At 34.3% G+C, this 21,432-nt stretch overlaps 1 pseudogene; it reads left to right on the forward strand.

Annotated features, from left to right (window-relative positions):
- The window catches only part of LOC114694750, a 65,840-nt pseudogene that overhangs the window by 34,542 nt on the left and 9,866 nt on the right, over positions 1-21,432 (forward strand).

A 21,432-nucleotide genomic window follows, 5' to 3' on the forward strand; every position in this document is an offset into this window, starting at 1 on the left:
GCTCTTGTTCACAACTCCTGCACTAGTACTATGAGTCCATCCCCTGTCAGTTGTTTTCAAGGTTACAAAAGCAGAACATTATTCAATTTAAATGTGTTACATCAATTATACATATTGTTGTGAATTATATGATCTCCCTTTTCTTTTTTAAGTAAAACATTTATTATAAGGCTGTTTTTTGAAATTTGGACAAGTTGAAAGCTTAAAGCAGTCAATCGTATTTGCATTCTTACCTTATCTCTACATTGATAAAGTGAATAGTGAATCTGATACTGAGAATTTGCTGAAGGAAACAATTGTTGCATATATTTTACTTATCGATTATGCATAAGTATGCTCATTACATTATGTTGTTCATAGAACTCTAGAATTTCATTGTCAGTGAAGTAGATATGTGGCCTGAGCAGATTTGATAATATGAGATCATGCTACAGTCAATGTTTAATCAGAAGAAAATTTTACAAATGTATATTCTCTTGGAAAGTACATATTATGTTTACTCTTAGATGTGTTTTATGCGTTGTGATTTTTACTTCTCTCCCTTCAAAACATCTGACATGGAATTTTGGAATTCCCTGAACATTATAATGACTTGTAGTAGAAAAGAAAGAAAGAAATTTTAGTTGCCAAACCCAAGATTGGCCTACATGGCAAATATTTGTTACATTAAGTTGAATCAATCTCTGCTATGCCTAATTAAAAAAAATTAAATATAGTTACATTACTTCCCTCTTCTCCTATATCCAACCTCTCTATGTGCCCCTCTCTGGTCCTTCTCAAATTCCTAGTCTCTTATTTTTTAATTACTATTATTACATATCAATCAAAATAAGAGTTCATTTAATGTTGCTTGTATGTATACATTTATAAGACTGTCCACTTGGTACTGGAAAAACCAATTAACTAGGCCTAATCTTAACATCTAAACAGAAAACCTGTCCAACGTGGGTTTTAAGGACTTTCTTGATTCACTCTTTATCATGCATAAATTGGCACAATTTTAAAAATCCTGCAACTATTTGTTGAAAGCCCCGGCTTCATCTGTATGAATGACACTATGTTTAAACTAAGCTAATGTCTTCTCCCAGTTTCATTATTTATTACAGGCTAGTTATTGCTTATAAGTGTTCTCAATGGATAGAGTATGCACACATGTCTCTCTGTCATCCATCATCTTCCTATCGTCTATCCATTTATCTGTCTGTCATCTATGTATCTATCATCTACTTTCATCACCTTCATCTATCTAATCTACCATCTTCATGAGCAATGTCTCTAATTCTAATGGGATGGCACAGGGTTCACTCTAGTCTCCTTTCCTTATCTGTGTCTCTTTCTTTGCAGGTAAAAAACAGTTCTCATCATTCCAATATATAAGCCTATTTTCCATTCTTTGCATATATATACATATAAGTTACATATATACATATATATATATATATATATATATTTCAGATATTTTACCCTCTACTTTGAACAGTAAATGTATGAAATGATATAATGATATACCAGCTAGTGATGCTCCCAAAATGATGTACACTATTTTCTTTACCTTCCTGTTCATAGCAGTTATGTATTTCATTGTAATACAATTAGTTTGAAAGTTTATATTGTATTTCTTTTTGAGTTTCCTATACATTCTAGTTGATTTACATTAAAAATATTCAGAGAATATCTGGAATAGATCATAATTCTAATAGTTGGATCTGTATGAAATTTATGTACAGAGAACAGTTCATTTCTTCTCTTCCATATCACCCATTTTCTTCCATTGTCTGTTTTATTGTCCTGAGTAATGGGTTCCCATTATCTCTTATTTTATACTGTTCTCTCTATATACTGACATATGTGTCCACTGCCATTTTCTGGGTAACCCTTACTATATTTCTTTTGCACAAAGACACACATACACATTTCTTGTTTTATGTAGAGAATAGACTATTACCACTTACAGCTCTTTTCTGCTGTTATAGTAGCAATTTTAAACAAGCCTTGGTCTAGAAATTCAGCCACCTGAGCCACCATTTTCTTCATTGTTTCTCTAAAAGCCAAACCCAGCTTTTAAGCTGCTGATGCACAGGATTAAGTCCAACCAGCAACCCTGTGAGGGGATGGCTTTCTAACCTAGCTCTTGTCTAATTTTGTGGGCATCTTAGACATCCCCCTCATCCTCTTCATGCTCTACTACAGACCATGGAGTTTTACACCTTTTTGCTTTTCAAATGCTGATCTCTCCAGCCATGTTGGATTTCTCTTTATCCTTCGGGAAGAAATATATAACCTCCATCTTCTGTTGTCTTCCTTGACCAGATTAGACTTGGTGTTTTGTATTAAACCTCAGTTTCAGTTATCACAACAAAATGATATTCTATGTCTTTTCTGTTGTGTTTTCCCTCATCAGAACACCAACAGCTAGTGTGTATATGTGTATAGGACTGGCCACATAGGATTGGATGGATATCATTTAGGTACAGTGCAAATGTATGAAATTCTCAAAAATTAAAATAGTTAAAAAGAATATTCTCAGCACATAATAAACATTCACAAAATATTGAATATAAAGGATGTAGAACCATATTTATTTATAACTTTGGGTCTACCTTTTCATAGAGGAGTAGAATTCGTATCTTAAGGACCAGTCATTGGCTGCAGACTGATTTCACACAGGAAAACAAGAGATCCTACATTCTTTAAGCATAGCTATAATGATAGCCTTGAGACATTCCTTTCTTTCCTCCTCTGCTAGAGGAACCCACTGACAGATCTGCTTTAACGGACTGCTCCTCCTTGACTATAGATATCTGCACAACTTTAGTCTGTCAATCACCAAGTCTTCAAAGCTCGGTAGACTCTGTTCTACACAAACTGTAGTGATGTCTCTGCCCTTGCCTTTCTTGTTGACCTACAATGCTGAGGCTATCGAGTTGTATGACCAATGCTACATGTTTGAAAATCGTTGTTCAGTCAGAATATATTTTTATAAATATGAATTCAGATGTTGTCAACACAATATATCCTTTTAGTTTTCAATATAGTTATCAGTGCTCAGAAAATTATTCTGCCTCTTCCTTTTCACACTCCAAGACATTTTACAGTACATTAAATAATACCCAAAGTGTAACTTAAGCATGACATCCCACTGTTATTAAGTAAGATAAACTGGCTAGAATTCTACTCAAATGACAAAAGCTAGATTAAGCAAAATGAAACATTTACTGAGGAGAGTATATTTCTTAGAGAATTAAAGAAAATAATGTGGTTGAATCCTCAGGGGAAAAAATCTTTAACTTGGGATGTGGATGTCATGAAAAAATAGTGTGTACACAATTAATATGTGCACATCTGATTTTCGTCCTATTATTCTTTGTAGACTTTATTTTAAAGCTAAAAAATTTTCAAATAGTTGAAGCACTGATGCAACTTAGCTGTTCCTCTGGACCTTCAATGATCATATAACAGCATGAAAGCCCAGTGGGGTACCAACTGGAGACACGTTCCAGGGGATGAATGTGGGAACTCTCAGAAAAGAAACTCTGACACGGAAAATCCGTCTACCATGTGTCAGCTATGCATTCCACTACTTTCCCTCTTGTTCTGAAATCCATTATTCATGACCAACCTTGGCAATTTTTTTGGATAGAATCTATCAGTAATGTATGCTTTGAGAGAGGGTTTTTTATTACCAAATTATGTATATTTTTACCACTTTAATGTGATTTTAAAAAATTATTTATCCCATCATATGGTATAGATATTTTACAATTTGTAAGTTGGTATATATATAATTTAGTAACACAAGGACATCACAACGTAGAAGTAGTTAATTGACTTTCCATTATATCTTCAGTATAATGACAGTAAGTGGGTGCTCGGAGCAAGTGTCTACACACAGACAGTCTTTCAAGACAGCAGAATGGTTGATTGTCACCTGCCCACAGATGGCCAGCATTCTAATACCATGGATCTGATGGGGGAGAAAATCCTTTGCAAAGTTTCAATTAAAGGTAACAAATAAAAGATATCATTTCATGCATAAACAAAATTTCATGGTGAATTGATGAGGCAATGTTTAGAGAAAATAATCTTATTGTAAAACTATATTTCACAGGTATCTAATGATGGTTATGCATTTAGTAATCCCAAGATAATGATCATATATAATGGTGCTTGTCAAGTTTGTGACCCCTATGAAAATGACTCATGCATCATGAAGGTATGTTTCTTATTTTCATACCATATAACACATATATTCACATGTCTTTGGCATATTGCTGTACTTTCCAACCTTATGCTAGAATGACATGGACAAATTCTTACCTCACATTTGTGTTAGTCTAATTAAAATTAATCATCTTCCTGTAACTCTTGTTGATGTAGCTAGGAAGATGTTTCTCCCTTTAACATTTTAAAGTGGCAGAATATTTTCTACCTGAAGCATTGATGGAGAATCTATGTAAAAGTAGAAGATAGTTTAATTCTATCACTTGGGAGATGGAGGCAGGAAGATCAGAATTTTGAGGATGTCCCATCATGGAGGAACAACCTGCTATGTGAGACCCAGCCCCTCTTCTCTGTACCCCTCCCAAACAATCAGAGAAGAGAGTTCATATTGGATCATTCACTCATGTGATCCTATGTACCTTGTTTCCTCTGTAGTAATAGTATTTTTCTCAGTAAGATTTGCCCTTGTGATTAACTAGTCCTTTTTGTAGGAAGTGGTTTGTATTTGAAAAGGGTTTATAAAATGTATCTAATACTTTTAGAAAAAGCCATATTGTTTTTGCTTGTTGAGCTGGTTTTATTTTTTTCTTTGGTTACCTAGAAGGCTTCCTCACATGAAAACTGATGACTTGATGAGCACAATGGATCTAATATCATTTGACTCTTCAAAATCAAAGAACATAAAACAAGTATCCACACATACACATATGAAAATAAAACAATCTGTACACTTTATTATTCATGATATAAGCATTCAGATTATGTCAACAAGAAATTGTGTTGTAGAAGAGTGATTTTTTTATTTTCTCTGGAATATTTTGTTTCTGCTAGTTTAAAAAAATTTTTAATGATGACTTTCAAGATTGTCATGGTCTCTCAGCTATTTCGTCTATTTTGTACCTCATTGTAAGTGGTATCAAAAGAGTTGTTACAAAATGAGCAAAAATGATAAATAAATGTGAATCTTCTGAGTGAGTTGAGGAACTGGTGCATTCCGCTGATTTCTCCCTGGCAGCATCTCTTTCAGGGATGTTTTATAACTGTATCTATTATGAAGTGCAAGTAATTATATCATGAATCTGGGCTAGTAGTGGAATTCAAAGGACAGAATAGGCAACAAAGGAAACAGAAGATATCTATAAATTAATGTCATTCTCCAGATGTACAGGAAAAGGCCACTTTTATTATAAAACACTGCCAGGAGGGCTGGGCTGATAGATATGGTGGCTATACTCCGTTTGTTACTCAGAAGCCATGCGATAGTATTTCATGGCTTACCTGCATTTTCCTATTCCTCCAAATTAATCAGTTACATTGCTTTTTATGTAAAATTAATAATTTGTTTTCAAAGACATATTCATGTTGTTTATAAAAACTCCTTCCAAATCCAAATATATACATTGCTGTCTTTCTGTTTCTAGTTTCTGTGTATTAGACATAAGGATGTCTTGTTGACATTTTCTTTTTTTCAAATTCCACTAGGATAATGTTTGTGTTATTGATGGTCTCTGCTACACTGAAGCGATAAAAACTCTACCAGCTCTTGTTTGATTTGTAGACCCCAAATATCAAATTCTACTTGGTCATTTTTAGACAGTAAGTTCTTCTTTATTACTTCAACTATTTCTTGTACAAAAGTTTTAAGGTGATTCTAAGCCATAACTGATACTAATGTATTTCAGATAGATGAACAATTTATTAATTTAGCTCTAATTACTTTATAAGTTTCTTTTGCTTTAAGAAAAAAAAAAGACAGGAATATGTTTTAATACATGGCCCAAACACCAAATAACAATATTTTGGTTAACAACAGGCTTCACATGTGTTCATATCACCAAGTGGTTTCATAGATGTGTCTTAATTTGTGACTATATACTACATGATGATACCATCATAAAACTGGTTAACAATGTATTTCTTAGAACTTGTTCTAATGTTAAATGATACATGGCTACATATAATTTATATTATCATACTGAAATAGATTATAAGATATATATTCTAACATTTAATAGTGAAACGATATTTGAACTGTTCATGGAAGAAATAAATGGGAATTCTTAATTCAGGTACACATCATTTTCTAAATCTAGCTTTACTCTGTTCAGTTTTATGACAAAGAATTCAGCTATTTCATCTCCAACAGACATGATTTATCATTTTTATTTATGGTATTTATACTCAGTACTCAATAAAGTGCCTTTTAGTACTCTTCTTCTGTGATTCTATGAATATAATCCTGTGTATAGATGAATTTTCATTCAAATGGTACCACAAAGTGTGGTCACATGACATAACTTCTTCACTTTCCCAAGTACTACAGTGATTTCATATGAGTGTCTGAATTTCGTCCTCATGTGCTGATCAGGTGCTATTAGTTACATGGATTAGTAAGTAAGATGCAGCAAGACACAATTTCAGAGACTGTATAACTTTTTCTATATAAACTATATTTACACGGTAGTTTGCAATATACATGCCATTTTATATGTAAACTCCATTGCTTTGTTAGATAACTGTCCCTATTCACTGTTTAGGAACAAGATTTACAGAATACTAGCCAAAGCAAATGAAGGTTTAAGGAAAAATGATGAGAGAAAGAAAATGGAGACTACCTTCTGAGTTGGAGTCTGTCTTTTAATGGCTATAATACGATAGATTTGTGAGTAAGCCATAGCGTTCAATGATATGAGGAGTCATAAGCCTCATGTGGAAGAGGAGGAAAATAAGATCACTAGTGAGGCTGCTTTTAAAGATATACAGGTATAGATTGGGAGCTGGAACTGGGGTCTCCTGGCATCAATGCATTCTGTGTACACATAATGCACTTGCAGCCCAGATGCCGTAGTGAAGTTGGTTTTCTTACTCGTGTTTAACTAGAAGGCAAGGGAAGCCACACATGTTAAAATATAAGACAGTATAAATTATGTTTTGGAATATTTTCTGCATATAAATGAAACATCCCCTATTCCTGACACAGCTTCACTAGGGTGTGTGAGCTTGGCCACTGGAAGAGGCTCATAGGAACAGGAATTTGGTCTGACTGTTCCCTACCAATTGTTACAAGTGGGGAAGTATGTAGAATAAAGAAACCTTAAGGATGTGGATGGAGGGGTATAATCACAGAAGTAATGGGAGGTGCCAAGGAAGAAAGTGAGGCTGAAAGAGCAAGTATGCACAGATAGAGTGAGAGAGTCTGAGAGTGCCCAGGCTCCCCAAGAAGTGGAATGGTCAACACAGCTATTTAAGACAAAAGAGGAGTGTCTCCAACACAGAGTGCAACGCTGCTGTATGTTTTATGCAGTGTCCAAAATATTTACAGATTTGCTTGACAAAATTGACCCTGAACCTGTCAGTTACTTTTACATTTACACTGAATGGATTAACATTTAAATAACAACAACAACAAAGCAGCTAATAGAAATTTAAGCAGAATTAAGTCCTTATTAGACACTTGTCCCTATGGGAACTATCAGAATCATGCTTCTTTCCCTTCCTACTTACTTTGGTACAGACAACCAGCCTCCTGTGATTCAAGCACTGCAAGACAAATTACAGGCATTTTATGGAGAAGACTTTGAGTACCAGTTCATGGCCTGGGATCCAGAAGGCTCTGAGATACATTTTACACTGGATTCTGGTCCTGATGGGGCAAGCGTTTCCTCCAAAGGACTTCTTACATGGAAAACAGAGTCACTGACTCCTCAGAGATTCACTCTCCATCTTAAGGATGACTGTGAGGCTGAAACTACAGTCACAATTGAGGTCATAGCTTATAATTATCTAAATGTCACTGGCTCTTTTATAAATGCAACCACTTCATTTTAAATCCAAGCACAAGTCACGGTCTTAATGTCAAAGAGCAATGAAGTCATTAAATGTTCCATGTTTGATTCTTGTGTGTAGCAGCATAGCACCTTAGCAACAGTCATAATCATAGAGACAGACAGATACATGAGTGCTGACTGTCTTCAGCATTTCTGATTTTGTTTCCTAGTATTCAGTTTGCATTATAGAAGTTGATCCTTCTATCCGTGGGGTATGGTGTTACATACCTAAAAATCTGTACTTGGAAGGCTGAGGAAGGACTATAAGTCACAGGCCACTTGGAACCAAATAGAATCTATTTAAAAATTAGAAAACAAAAATAAGTTATTCTACTTGAAATATTTTAAGTACATATATTTGAATTGTGTTCTTGAGAGTGGATATAATTTTTTAAACAAGCATTTTGCAGATATATAATTTGATTATACAAATACACAAGCCCTTATGCCTGTCATGATTTCACTTGGTATTAACTAAACATAATTTTATTCAAAATAAAGCATTTACTATTTGTCTTTTGCAGGTAACTGTGAAGTCTTGTGACTGCTTGAATGGTGGCTCATGTGTGTCTGATAGGAAATTTCCTCCAGGAGGTGGAGAATACCTGTGTGTCTGTTTGCCTGGTTTCTATGGTGGTCTTTGCGAAGTTGATGCCAGTGGGTGCCAGTCAAACCCTTGTGGTCTTGGCATATGTATTAGTAACTTAAACAGTTACTCTTGTGACTGTCCTTCTGGGCTAACAGGTTGGTATGGGTTCATTATGAACCAAATGAGAACGTGAATTAATTTAAAAGGGAAATTATTTGTGGAATCATGAAAATTTACATTCTTAAGATTTTGATGCATATTTTTAAAGGTCTGGCAAAAAGTATCACAGATGAATACACTGATTATATATTGATTATTTGTAATTGTTTAATTATAATTTATTTAATTATTTTCAATTACTTTTACATACTTTTGCTTTATATATTCTTGTAATTTTGTCCAATTTTTAAATCTAACAGCAATCAAGGAACTCTATTGCATGTCTATAATAATTGTTACATCTATTTTGAAATAAAAATACATTTAAATGTATTGATATTGAAATATGACATAGATCAGGGAACCCTGTGGACAAGAGGTAGGAATGTGGAAGCCAGAGGAATGGAGGACATCAGGAGAATGAGGTCCTCTAAATCAACTGAGCAATGTTCATATGAACTTACAGAGACTAAAGCAGAAAGAATGGAATCTACACTGGTCTGCACTAAGTCCCCTGAATATATATAATAGCTTTCAGTTTAGTATTTTTATGGGATTTCTGAATGTATGAATGATTGGATCTCTGATTCCTGTGCCTTCTTTAGGGGATCATTTCCTTCTGTTGGCTTGTCTTGTCCAACTTCAATGTGATGATTTTTGTTTTATCATACTGTATTTTATTTTGTTAAAAAGAGAAACATTTACATATATATCATAGAATAACAAAAATATTTCAGGGAGAAAAACAATATTATCACATAAGGAATTCTTTATTACTAATTTACTAACTTAGAAATATCATGGGTTAAATCAGAGTTGAAAACAAATGAAATGCTAGCTTACTCACTAATTCATGACTTGTCCTAAAATGTCTGGTTCTAAAAATAAACATATAAAAAATAAGCCTTTATGCTGTGAGATAATGCTTTTGCACACTGGTTTAATAAAACACTGACTGGCCAGTAGCCAGGCAGAAAGTATAGGCAAGGCAAGCAGATAAGGAGAATTCTGGGAAGAGGAAAGGCTGAGTCAGGAGTCTCCAGCCAGACACAGAGGAAGAAGATGACAAGGCAGAACTGAGAAAAGGTACCAAGCCATGTGGCTAAATATAGCTAAGAATTATGGTTTAAATGAAAGAGCTAATCAGTAATAAGCCTAAGCTAATAGCCAAGCAGTTATAAATAATATTAAGCCTCTGAGTGATTATTTTATAAAAGGCTGTGGGACTGTGAGTGAGAGATTTGTCCTGACCATGGGCCAGCGGGATACAGGAAAACTTCCAACTACATTTGGTGCCCAATGTTGGGCGTCAATTTTAAACTAATTTCTAAATGGTCTTATTAAATAAAAACATAGTGGGAAAGCCTTAGAGAGATCAGAGAAAGAGATAAAGTCACCAGCCAACTTTAACTCATCAACTCTGCAGCTTTCAAATGCAAGTTACTTCCTGTCTTACCCACGCACATATGCCTTGCTGTTCTGCCATTTGATTTGCTCTCTGTCCAGCTATATCACTTCCTCTTCCTACACAACTCTATTACTTTCTGTCTGTCTATACAGACCTCTAGACCTGCATGGTTACTAGTGTTGGAATTAAGGTATGTGTCACCGCACTTGGCTCTGTTTCCAGTGTGGCCTTGAAACACAGAGATCCTCCTTCTAAGTGATAGAATTAAGGTCATGTGCTACATTGCCTGACTTCTTTGTTTGTTTAGGTTGTTGGTTACAAATTGTTATTGGTCATAGTCAGTCTCTTTCTAAAAGAAGAAAGGGGATACGATGTAGAAATATAGGATATAGATATGATAGGATGAAAGGTTAGATTATTGAACCTACTTTTAAAGAGCAACAACTTGTCTAAAATTGTTTTACAGTGCCATGGATTTTAGTTTATTGATACAAATTAAAGTTAGTTTTTGTATACTGTATGTATATTTCTACTCTTGTTTAAGGTAGAATGTTTGTGTGACTCATTTGAAATCATAATGTATAATTAAGAAATACAGATTAACAATTAGTCATCCATGATAATCAAACTTATAGTTTGTTTCTTAAGTTTTCTAGATATACATAGATATATTTCAATTAGGTAGGTAATTTTCAAACACTTCAAAGACCTACAGAATATGGCATTTAAAATGTTTTTAAAAACTTAGGCTTTCTGGCCAGTGAGACTTATCTCCTCCTGGCAGTACTGATTTACTTCAAAGAGGAAGATGGCTATCAAAGATACTCTGTATGAAGTTTATCTTCTTGGCAAAAATAGCCATTTGGGCAAAAAGCTGCTCTTGCCTGGACTGCTGATAATATGTTGTATACAGAGAGAAGCAACTGAGAGACTCTAGGTATATAGCTGAAGATGGATGCCCCCAACATTGAAGAGGAACTTTGGATGACTGTTCAGGCAGGCAGCTGTCTGTCATTTCCAGAATTTTGGAAATTGCTTACAATGCATTTCCTGTTTACTTAGGTCATATTGTATCCTTCTGGGATCTTTGATGTAGTTGATGAACTATCTAGTTGACTAGATCATTATAATTTTCCTTAGTTTTGATAAAAGATAAATTAGATATGAAACAACTTTAGACTCACAAATATAGGATAGATGATAGAATATTTTCTTTAATTTTACAAAATAGAAATAGACTAGATATTGTAACTATATTGAAAACTTAGAGAGACCAGGGGAAGAGATAAAGCCACCAGCCAACTTGCTTGATAACTGTTCTATTATATGTAATTTTACTATGTTGAAGTTAAAACTTTCCATTTTGATTAGACAGAAAGGGGGAAATGCTGTGGGATAATGCTTTGCTACACTGGTTTAATAAAACGCTAATTGGCCAGTAGCCAGGCAGAAAGTATAGTGGGACAAGAAGACAAGGAGAATTCTGGGAAGAGGAATGGCTGAGTCAGGAGTTTCCAGCCAGACACAGAGGAAGAAAGATGACAAGGCAGAACTGAGAAAAGGTACCAAGCCATGTGGCTAAATATAGCTAAGAATTATGGATTTAAATGTAAGAGCTAATCAGGAATAAGCCTAAGCTAATAGCCAAGCAGTTATAAATAATATTAAGCCTCTGAGTGATTATTTTACAAAAGGCTGCAGGACTGTGAGTGAGAGATTTGTCCTGACCATGGGTTGGGTGGGACACAGGAAAACTTCCAGTTGTACCTATTTTTTTAAATCAAAAATTCAAAGGTCTTATATAAAGAGTTCTTCAATTATATAGATGTAATTGTGAGATTAATATACAGTCATTGAGCTGACTTTTCTGAAATACATGTTTTAAAATATATGAACAAAAATGAATATTTTCTTGTCTTTTAATTTTTTTATTATTTTAAAATTACCACTTAGACATACAAATGTGGATATCTTTTTTGTGTTGTGTTATAGACTATATTTGAAAATGTTTAAATATTAATTGCCTTAAACATATGTGTAAAACAAGGGTTAATATCTATTCTTGATATGAATTTATTCATTCAAATAAGATGTTAAGCTTATCAAAGGACACTATATAATTTGAAAATACCTTATTGAGAAAACTTTGACTTTTTAACATGTAGAATTAAAATTTTCAGAGTGCAATAATTTGACTGAACAGGTTAGCCTTAGGCTAAGCAAGCAATCTTCTAAACAACGTTTCCAAAAGTTACAGAGTTTTTAAAGTGCAAATTCTCTCATTATATTGTATATAATTTTATGTTATATACTGTAATTCTTACCTCAGTTATTAATAGTCTGTTTCTTGAAACAGATCTGGTTATGTTACTTATGCCAACCAACTCAAGGTCATCCTACCTGCCCCTCCCTAGTGATGAGATTACTCACCTTCTTTATAGAAAAACAAATTCTTGTGTGTGAAGACTCGAGTTTACTCCTAAAAGAAGTATAAATAATTTTATTCTTGATTTATAGTAGTTTTTAAATAAAGAATAAATTATTTCCTTGACAGAGGTTTGGATTGGCTAAACAAAGAGTGGGAGAACCTGCCAAATGTGGTGGCATGTGCTTGTAATCCCAGAGCTCAAGAAGCATGAGTGTTACATATTTTAGGTTAACCTGAGGTACATAGCTAGTACCAGGCCAACCTAGCCTACATACCAAGCTCTTTCTAAGAATTCAACAGAATAAAACAGGAGTATAAGTAACCAAGCAACAGGATGATAGACATATAATGTATTTCAAATTAAATAATTTGAACTATTGATTTGTATTTCCTGTAGGCAAGCACTGTGAGAAAGATGTTGATGAGTGTGACTCCTGGCCTTGTTCCCCAGGTGTGAAGTGCCTCAATATCTTTGGCTCCTATCGTTGTGGCTCATGTCCTGAAGGATCTCATGGTGATGGGAACAAATGTCATGGTAAAAAGCCCCTGCTTGCTGCTGTGCTTTGTGCTGCATTTATCTAATTTAGGTCATTCAACTGCCTTTTTTTTTTCTACTCACATGTTCTTTTGGTATACATGCCTCATGCTGCATATAGAACTAGATGCACAGGATGCAGAAGTATATCACATATGTCTTCCCACTTAATAGATCATCAGAAATGTGATTAGGAGCTTAATGGTGCCAAAAAGACATTTTGTGTATTTTGATAGATGTGCCTGAGAGACACACAGGAGTAGTACACAGGGCATCATTCCTGCCAGGAAGGACAGTCAAAGACCCTAAAAAGAGGCATGGAATGAGTATGGATAGAGAGAGACTATTCATGTGAAGGTCAAGGAGAGAGGACTGAGTGACCGATGCAACTTTTATGATTATTATCCGAGGAGACAGAGATTTTAGAGGAAAGGGACAGAAGAAACTAAGCAGCATCAATATTTTAGAAGTGAGCTCTAGGAGACAGCATTAGAGAGCTATATTGTGTGGTACAATTAAATGAATAATGATCTGCTTTTGATGGGAAATTGATCACCCAATCTTTATATCATGATGGGCCTGTCTGTCGAGGTAACAAGTGAGGAAGTCAATATTAACCTTTCATTAGTTTTCCATGGAAAAATTACCCCTGAGGTATTTTTATTTTGTAGAAAGGTAAGAATTGTATAATGCAACATATAATACGTTTTTTTTTTTTTTTTTTTTGATAATTCAAATTCTGGCACCTGGAAGTTCAAGAGCAAGGATCTAGTCTGGTTGGCTTCAGGGAAACTGTTTCCTTGGCTGGCAGACAGCCATGTCATCACGAAGTCTTTCTTCTTTGGCTGCCTGTGCTTTCCTGGTACCTCCTCCTCTTCTTAGGATGACAATCTTAGATCACAGATCTACTCTTCTCACCTTGTGCAACTAGAATTCCATTTACAAAGACCTTCTCTCCAAACACAGCCATGTTTAGGATTTACACTTTGACATATGAGTGTTTAGGCACACAATTCATTCTACATCTGAGGATTTGGTGAAAAAGAATAATATCTTAACTGTGTCTTTGATCTAATTTGGAAAGAATTAAATTCAAATGACTTATGTATCTAGATTATGATTCATTGGTTTAGTTTGCCAATAATTTAACTCTGATGTGCTTCATATACTGATTTACAGTTGAAACGGTTTTTAAATGACTTTACTACAAAAACTATGGTTCTCCTGAGTCTTGATAAAAGTGTCATTGAAGAAAAGGATGGTAAAACTGCCGAAAACATAAAATCATGTTAGGCCAATAGATAGAAATGTCTCCAGTAAGTCATGGTCTTGGTTGAAGCCTAATGCAGAGTACTTCACAATAGTTTTTCCTAAGACTAACAAGTTATACCTCAATACCTTCTCTGCCCTTCTTCCCAGAGTCCCCTCTGTCCCTGAAGTCCTGCCTAACCTTTTTCTAACTATTGGCCTTTTAGCTTTTTATTAAACCAATCACAGTGACACATCTTACAGTGTAATCAAATGTCTCACAATTTTTAGGAAGATAACTTAAGGGTTATACAATGCAACTTGAAATACATTTTTATACTTGCTAATCTCCTGAATCCTTGGGTATATACTATAGAAAAATGAACAAAGGAAATTTCAGGGGTGCTTATTAGAATTTTACTTTCAAATTAGCTTACTTCCTGTGCTACCTTGTGTATCCAAATAGGTTTACACCATCCTTGAAGCTGGAACACTATGATGACTTTTTATTACTTTATCATTCCTAGTCTTAATGTTATAAACCCCACATAAAGGAATGAATAACTTGGCACAAAATTGTTGATATTGTAGAAATTAATAAACATTTTGATGAACATTTCTATTCATTTTTGCTGTTTAGATTCAAGCTTTCAATTACCATCAAAGGAGCATTTACCTTCAAGTCCAAGCTTTACTCAGAGTCCTGCTACAACTACCAATGAGTCCTTAAACTCAATAGGCACTTCTCATTTTTCAGTAAAATCAGTTACAACTCAAATGGATAATACAAAGAAGGAAATTTCTCATCAGATACCTGCTTATGAGCATGTGGATCACATTCTCAGTACAAATCTTACTCTCACCGAGCTAGAAATTCCTGCACATAATGTTACCTCTTTAAGCATCAATCCTAACAATTCTTTTGGCAATATAGAGATGCTTTCCAGGGCACTGTTCAAACAGAGATAGGGGGGCATAATGCTCAAATCAGCAACCTTTTCAGGTTTCAGTCAGCATGACTTTACATCATCAACTACTGAAGAAAATCACTATTTGCCAAAGAAGTTTGAATCAATCAAACATCAAATTGTACAGAATCATCTTGTGTTTCCTGGGGTGTTCCCTGTGAGCCAACCATAGACAGTCATTCAAGTGTGGACGCTGCCCCTCTGGGTATTATGGAGATGAATCAATTGCAGAGGTACTGTGAAAATTTTCAGAACACAGAATGAAAACATGGAACTTAAGTGTTAGCAGTTATCCTTCCATATTTGCTGATTTCTATTCATTCTGTTTAGTTAATACATTTTGGAAGATTGTGAGTTCTTCTGAAATGCTCTTTTAAAAGATACCATTACATTACAAATATTGTTACATATATAGGTATTTAATACAGTGATACCTGCTCTATTTCGAAGTTCTATAGCAACATTCCATTTTAACCATCAATATAATCTATAGTAATCTCATATACTGAGTGTTGTTTGCCATGTGTACTGATGAGAGAGTAGAGCTTTGTGAGTCTAGTTGTCTGGTACAATCACTAAAGAGAGTCAAGATCACAGATGTGAAATACATACCTGATCAGTATGTGTTGTCTAGTTTCTTTTCAGTCCACCAATTGCCAGTTAACACCTCAAATTACTGATTCGGACAATACCTGCTTATTTTCACAAACTGCAATTTTCTGTAGTTTCTGAAATGCTTTTGACATTTAAACAATTGTTCTGTCATTTCAATTTACAAGCACTGTTTATATCTTTGCCCTGTATAGTCATTGTTTTTGTTTAATGCAATAAAAATTTAGGTGTTTTGTCATTGTCCCTGTCAATTTCTTTGTTAGTTTTATTGTTATTGTTCATTTTGATTTGAGACTAAAATTAAAGAAAAGAACATTTCAATACTTCTATGTTCTTGATATTACAAAGCAAAACAAAACAAAAAAATGAATCATCTTTCTTTTCTTGCAAAAAATATGAAGAGACTTGTATGTTTATAACATAAAGTTGCTTATTGTTAACAAATAAAACACAGTCATCTCATGTGTTATGGTTACATGAGAAGTGTTAGATGGCATGGAAATTGTCAAGTGGCTGAAGATGTCAAGGATTCCAGCCCATTAACTTTTGACTTCCTGGAACCTTGCTCTTTGGGATTCTGACCATCACTGTCCTATCATCAACATTACAGCTTCGAAACTCCATCACATTCTACAACATGAGTGCATGGCTGGCTGCTTCCTACCCTGTGAGCTAGTGCTATTGTAATAATTGCCACACAATACTCTTTTTTCTTAGTTCTAGTAATCATGTTTCTCAAATATTTTAATCATGAAGCCAGTATAAAGGAAAAGAATTATAATTAAATGTAGTAGCTGTGGTTTAATAATTTATTAAAGTTTCATGTTAGAAACTTTAGAAAAAACTTTTTTGATACAACTGAATCTGAAAGCAATATATATATATATATACAATATATATACCATACATATATATATATTATATATATCACATCTACAATCAGACTTTCTTCCTTGATTTTTGCAGCATTTTGTAGACATTCATGTGAAGAAACAGGGAATGTGTTGCCCAAACATATGCAAATGCAACCCGGTTACACTGGTTCCAACTGCCAAACTGGTAGGTATGTGATTCATTAGTTTGTATAATAAGTTTTATTTGATAATCAATATTTCTAAGCCATGGGCTTTATTTTTATGTAGCCATCTGTCACCCTGTTTGCAAAGAACATGGAAAATGCATTAAGCCTAACATCTGTGAATGTCCTCCAGGGCTTTGTGGAGCAACCTGCGGTGAAGGTGATAATTACAAATAAAATCTCAAATATAGGACTAAATATGGTGTTATTGCCTTGAAAATATTTTGAAAGACAATTTTTGTACTGTGTTTTTGCTAACAAGTACTTACCAGTGCTTGTATAAAAGCTCACAGTTCTAAAAAATATTTATTTATAATAATTCATTTTAGAGATTTAACTGTATGGGTGTTTAGCCTGGTGTGTATGTCGGACACCATGTACATGCAATGCCTGTAGACACCAGAAGATGGTGTTCATATTCCTTGGGACTAGATTTACAGATGGTTATAAGGTGCGTGCTGGATATGCTGGAATCTAGAAAGCAGTCAACAGCTCTTAACCATGAGCCATCTTTCTAGCCCTAATTTTGGATCACTCAAACTTGAGAAATTAGAGATCCAAAGAGCAAAATGTTTGTCTTTCAAAGTCTTTGTTTTTTGAGAGTTAGGTTATAAGGTAACACATCCCTACAAATATTTTGGCAAAAGGTAATTATTAAATGACTTTTGTTGTAGTAAGGAGAAACCTAAAAGGTGTGTCTTAAAAAAAAAAATCTGCAGCCATATACAGGTTCCATGGTTTAGGCTGAAATATTAAATGAAGAATCTACAGAACAGAGCTGATAAAAGTAAGTGTAAATTTTTAAAATGAATTTGCTGTTTTAAAAAGTTTTTGAGACTAAATTCTAGTAGAAGATACATATAATTGTGAATGATCTTAGAGTCCTGATAATTACCTTGATGACAAAGGAAACCACAGATTAACAAAATAAATCTGGAACTAACAGAAATCTTCAACACTAATAGCAAATGAAAATAACTATAGAAATATTAAAATCTATTTTTAGGACAGTTATCTATAAGTCTACACTCACATTTTAGAAGAAGCTGAAGGTCAAGTATTGTTATCCAATTAACCAAAGTTTTATAAACCTTTCACACACCTACATTGTGTTTTATAGATTTCATTTATAAACCAAAACATGGTGCTGATTGATGATTGCTTTGGAATTGTGAATTCATGTAGTGGATCCCAACTACACATTAAAAGGGTTTACCCTAAATTTTTCTTTTACAATGGGGCTTTATTGTGGCCATTTTGTATATATGCATGTATACTGATTAGTAAAACCTGACTTAATATCTGTATCTGCGAAACATGTTATCCCTCCTTGCCAACATGGGGGCACATGCTTGCCTGGCAATCTCTGCTCTTGTGCTTACGGATTTGTAGGCCCAAGATGTGAAACACGTAAGTAAAGCTCTCTTGCAATCAGGTATAATAAACTTCTCGCCTTGATGAGTTGATGTTTTAATGCTAAATAAAAACAATCCCAACCCAAATAGAGTTGATTCACTAAAGGAACCAGGAGTGACCAGAAATGAGGTAAAGAAGTTTGGATGGCATGGTTGTAATCCTATTATTTGGAAGCTGAACAGGAGAATCATGACTTGAGAAATAATCTGAGTTATATATAATGAAACCCTGTCTCAAGAAAATGGATAAAGAAGTTGTTCTGAATAGTAACTTACCTTATTCTTTGAAATAATTAAAAATCAGACTTATTACCTCGCATGTAACTTTATTTAATTTATCTTTAATTATGCTCACCAGTTACTAATAATTTCCCTAAATAACTAATTCTCATTCAGCGCTAATGATATTCTACTTTCTCCATCTCTATCAGTAAGAAAATAACTGAACACGAGAACTGGAATGCATCAAAACAGAATAGGAATCATTTCTGATCTTTCTCAGTGGTTCTGATTCATTACTAGAAGCATTTGGCAGTTGTGAGCTAAATTTGACTGTCTTTTGTCTTTCTGATCTTAGTGGTCTGTAACAGGCACTGTGAAAATGGAGGTGAATGTGCTGCACCAGATATTTGCCAGTGCAAGTCTGGCTGGTATGGACCCACCTGCAGTACAGGTAAAAAATCAAACTGTGTACAATAAAACACTCAACAAAAAGAAACTTCAAATACAGTGTGAGAGACACACCTACAAAAACAAAACTGAACTGACAAGAAAGATATGAAATGGTTATGTATGATGCATTTTAAAAATTCTTACATCTCATCTTCATGTTTTCCTGTTATCCAGAACCTTAATGCTGTCTTACATGTTATATTCCTAATCAGTACTGTCTTGTCTTTGTATTTCCGTCATTCACTTACCTGATAGGGACACAAATCTTTGGGGCAATTTCTTCATTTAAATTTCTTTCTCTTTTTCTAATCAGGTCATAGATATGCTACTTAATTAAACATTTATTTGGTTCTGGTTGTTAAGCACAGCCATCATGGCAATCCATTCATTTATCAGTATTCAGATGTGTTTCCTTAAAGAGAGGTTTGCAGTTTGTCTGTCTATTCTAATTTGCTATGATCTAATGACTTTTCTCAATGAAAATTTAACCACCATTTATAATGTGCTGATTATACATGGAGCCTGTTACAAAGGAAAGCAAAGATAATTTCATGTTTCATATCATTAATGAAAAAGATATGAGAAGTAATTATTTAAAAAAAATAATACTGTAAAAGTCAAGTTGTTTTATGATAGGATATGTAAATAGACCACATATTACAAGAAGTGAAGACATCAATTAATCCTCGCAAGTTGAATTTGGAAGAGAACTCTACCCTTAGTACACCTTGGAGACTGGATAAAAATCTAGGCTAAAAAGTAGAACTAGAAGAACTATCAAAGCAAAACAAAGTGATGAAGCACCAGCCATTTTGAGCATGGAGGAGCTTGAGTAAAGTACCCCTGTTTTTATTGCAGAGGGATAAAGTGTGTGCATAGCCACATGCATTTGTCAGTGCTGTTGAGTTGACTTCTCCCTAGGATCATTACCAAAAGCATTCTGAATTTTAATCACACTCAAATCTTCATTCTTAGCTTTATTATTAATATTATTAATGCAACAAATGAGCATACTTTTAAAGCAATTACAAAGTTATTTTGCTTCTTTTGTTTGTTGAAGCCTAAAATATGGGCTATTTTTATTGTAGTTAAAGTATATCACTGTGCTTCCTTCCATACACCTGTGCCACACTTAGTTTTAAAATAACAGCACTTTGTGATCTCTCTCCCTCCTGTTGTTCATTAGCTCTGTGTGATCCTGTTTGCCTCAATGGTGGTTCCTGTTATAAACCAAACACTTGCCTCTGTCCTGATGGATTCTTTGGTGCACAGTGCCAGAATGGTAAGTATTCCTTCTGCATAAGTATTAAAAGGCACTGGAAAACTAGGAACACAAAATAAGAAAGTGAGTTTTGCAGAAATACAAACCAAGTTTCAGGCGGAAGAAGACTATGTTTCCCTCTCTATTCCTTATGATTATGTAGATAAGGCCACAAAAGCCAACTCAAGCAAATGTGCCAGAGTTGCCAAATATTCAAGATATGTTAGGTTAACAGCATGGGCACTGTCTGTGAAGTTTAGTCAAGCTGTGAATATACAACATGCTAGTGCAGTTTATAATGAACAGTGGAGTTTCCATTGCTTGCAATTCAATCATTTTTCGACACATTTTATCTAATGTCTGATGTTTTCCATGTAGTGTTTATCTAATGTTTGATGTTTTCCAGTTAGTGTTTTATCTAATGTCTGATGTTTTCCCATGTTAGTGTTGTATCTAATGTCTGATGTTTTCCCATGTTAGTGTTTTATCTAATGTTTGATGTTTTCCCATGTTAGTGTTTTATCTAACATCTAATGTCTTTGCCCATGTTAGTGTTTTATCTAACGTCTAATGTTTTCTTGACTTTAGTTTTATTAAACATTTGTGAAGTGCATCTGTGTTCAACACTATGCAAAATGGTGTGGAGACACAAGGGTCATTTTCCTTTTCTGCACCATGTTTGAATGCCTTTCCCCATCTAGTTAACCCTCTAGAGCAGTGTTTCTCAACCTTCCTAATGCGGGCACTCTTTAACATAGTTCCTCATGTTGTGGTGATCCCCACTCATAAACTTACTTTTATTGCTCCTTCATAACTAATTTTGCTACTGTTAAGAATTGATATGAATGATATCTGATGTGTGACCCCTGTAAAAGGGTCATTAGACACCAAAGAGGTTGTGACTCACATCACAGGTTGAGAACCACTGCTCTCTCTCTCTCTCTCTCTCTCTCTCTCTCTCTCTCTCTCTCTCTCTCTCTCGCTCTCTCTCCTTCTCCAGTTAATAGAAAT

The sequence above is a fragment of the Peromyscus leucopus genome, unplaced genomic scaffold (genome assembly GCF_004664715.2).
Source record: "Peromyscus leucopus breed LL Stock unplaced genomic scaffold, UCI_PerLeu_2.1 scaffold_267, whole genome shotgun sequence".
NCBI classification, from domain to species: Eukaryota; Metazoa; Chordata; class Mammalia; order Rodentia; family Cricetidae; genus Peromyscus; species Peromyscus leucopus.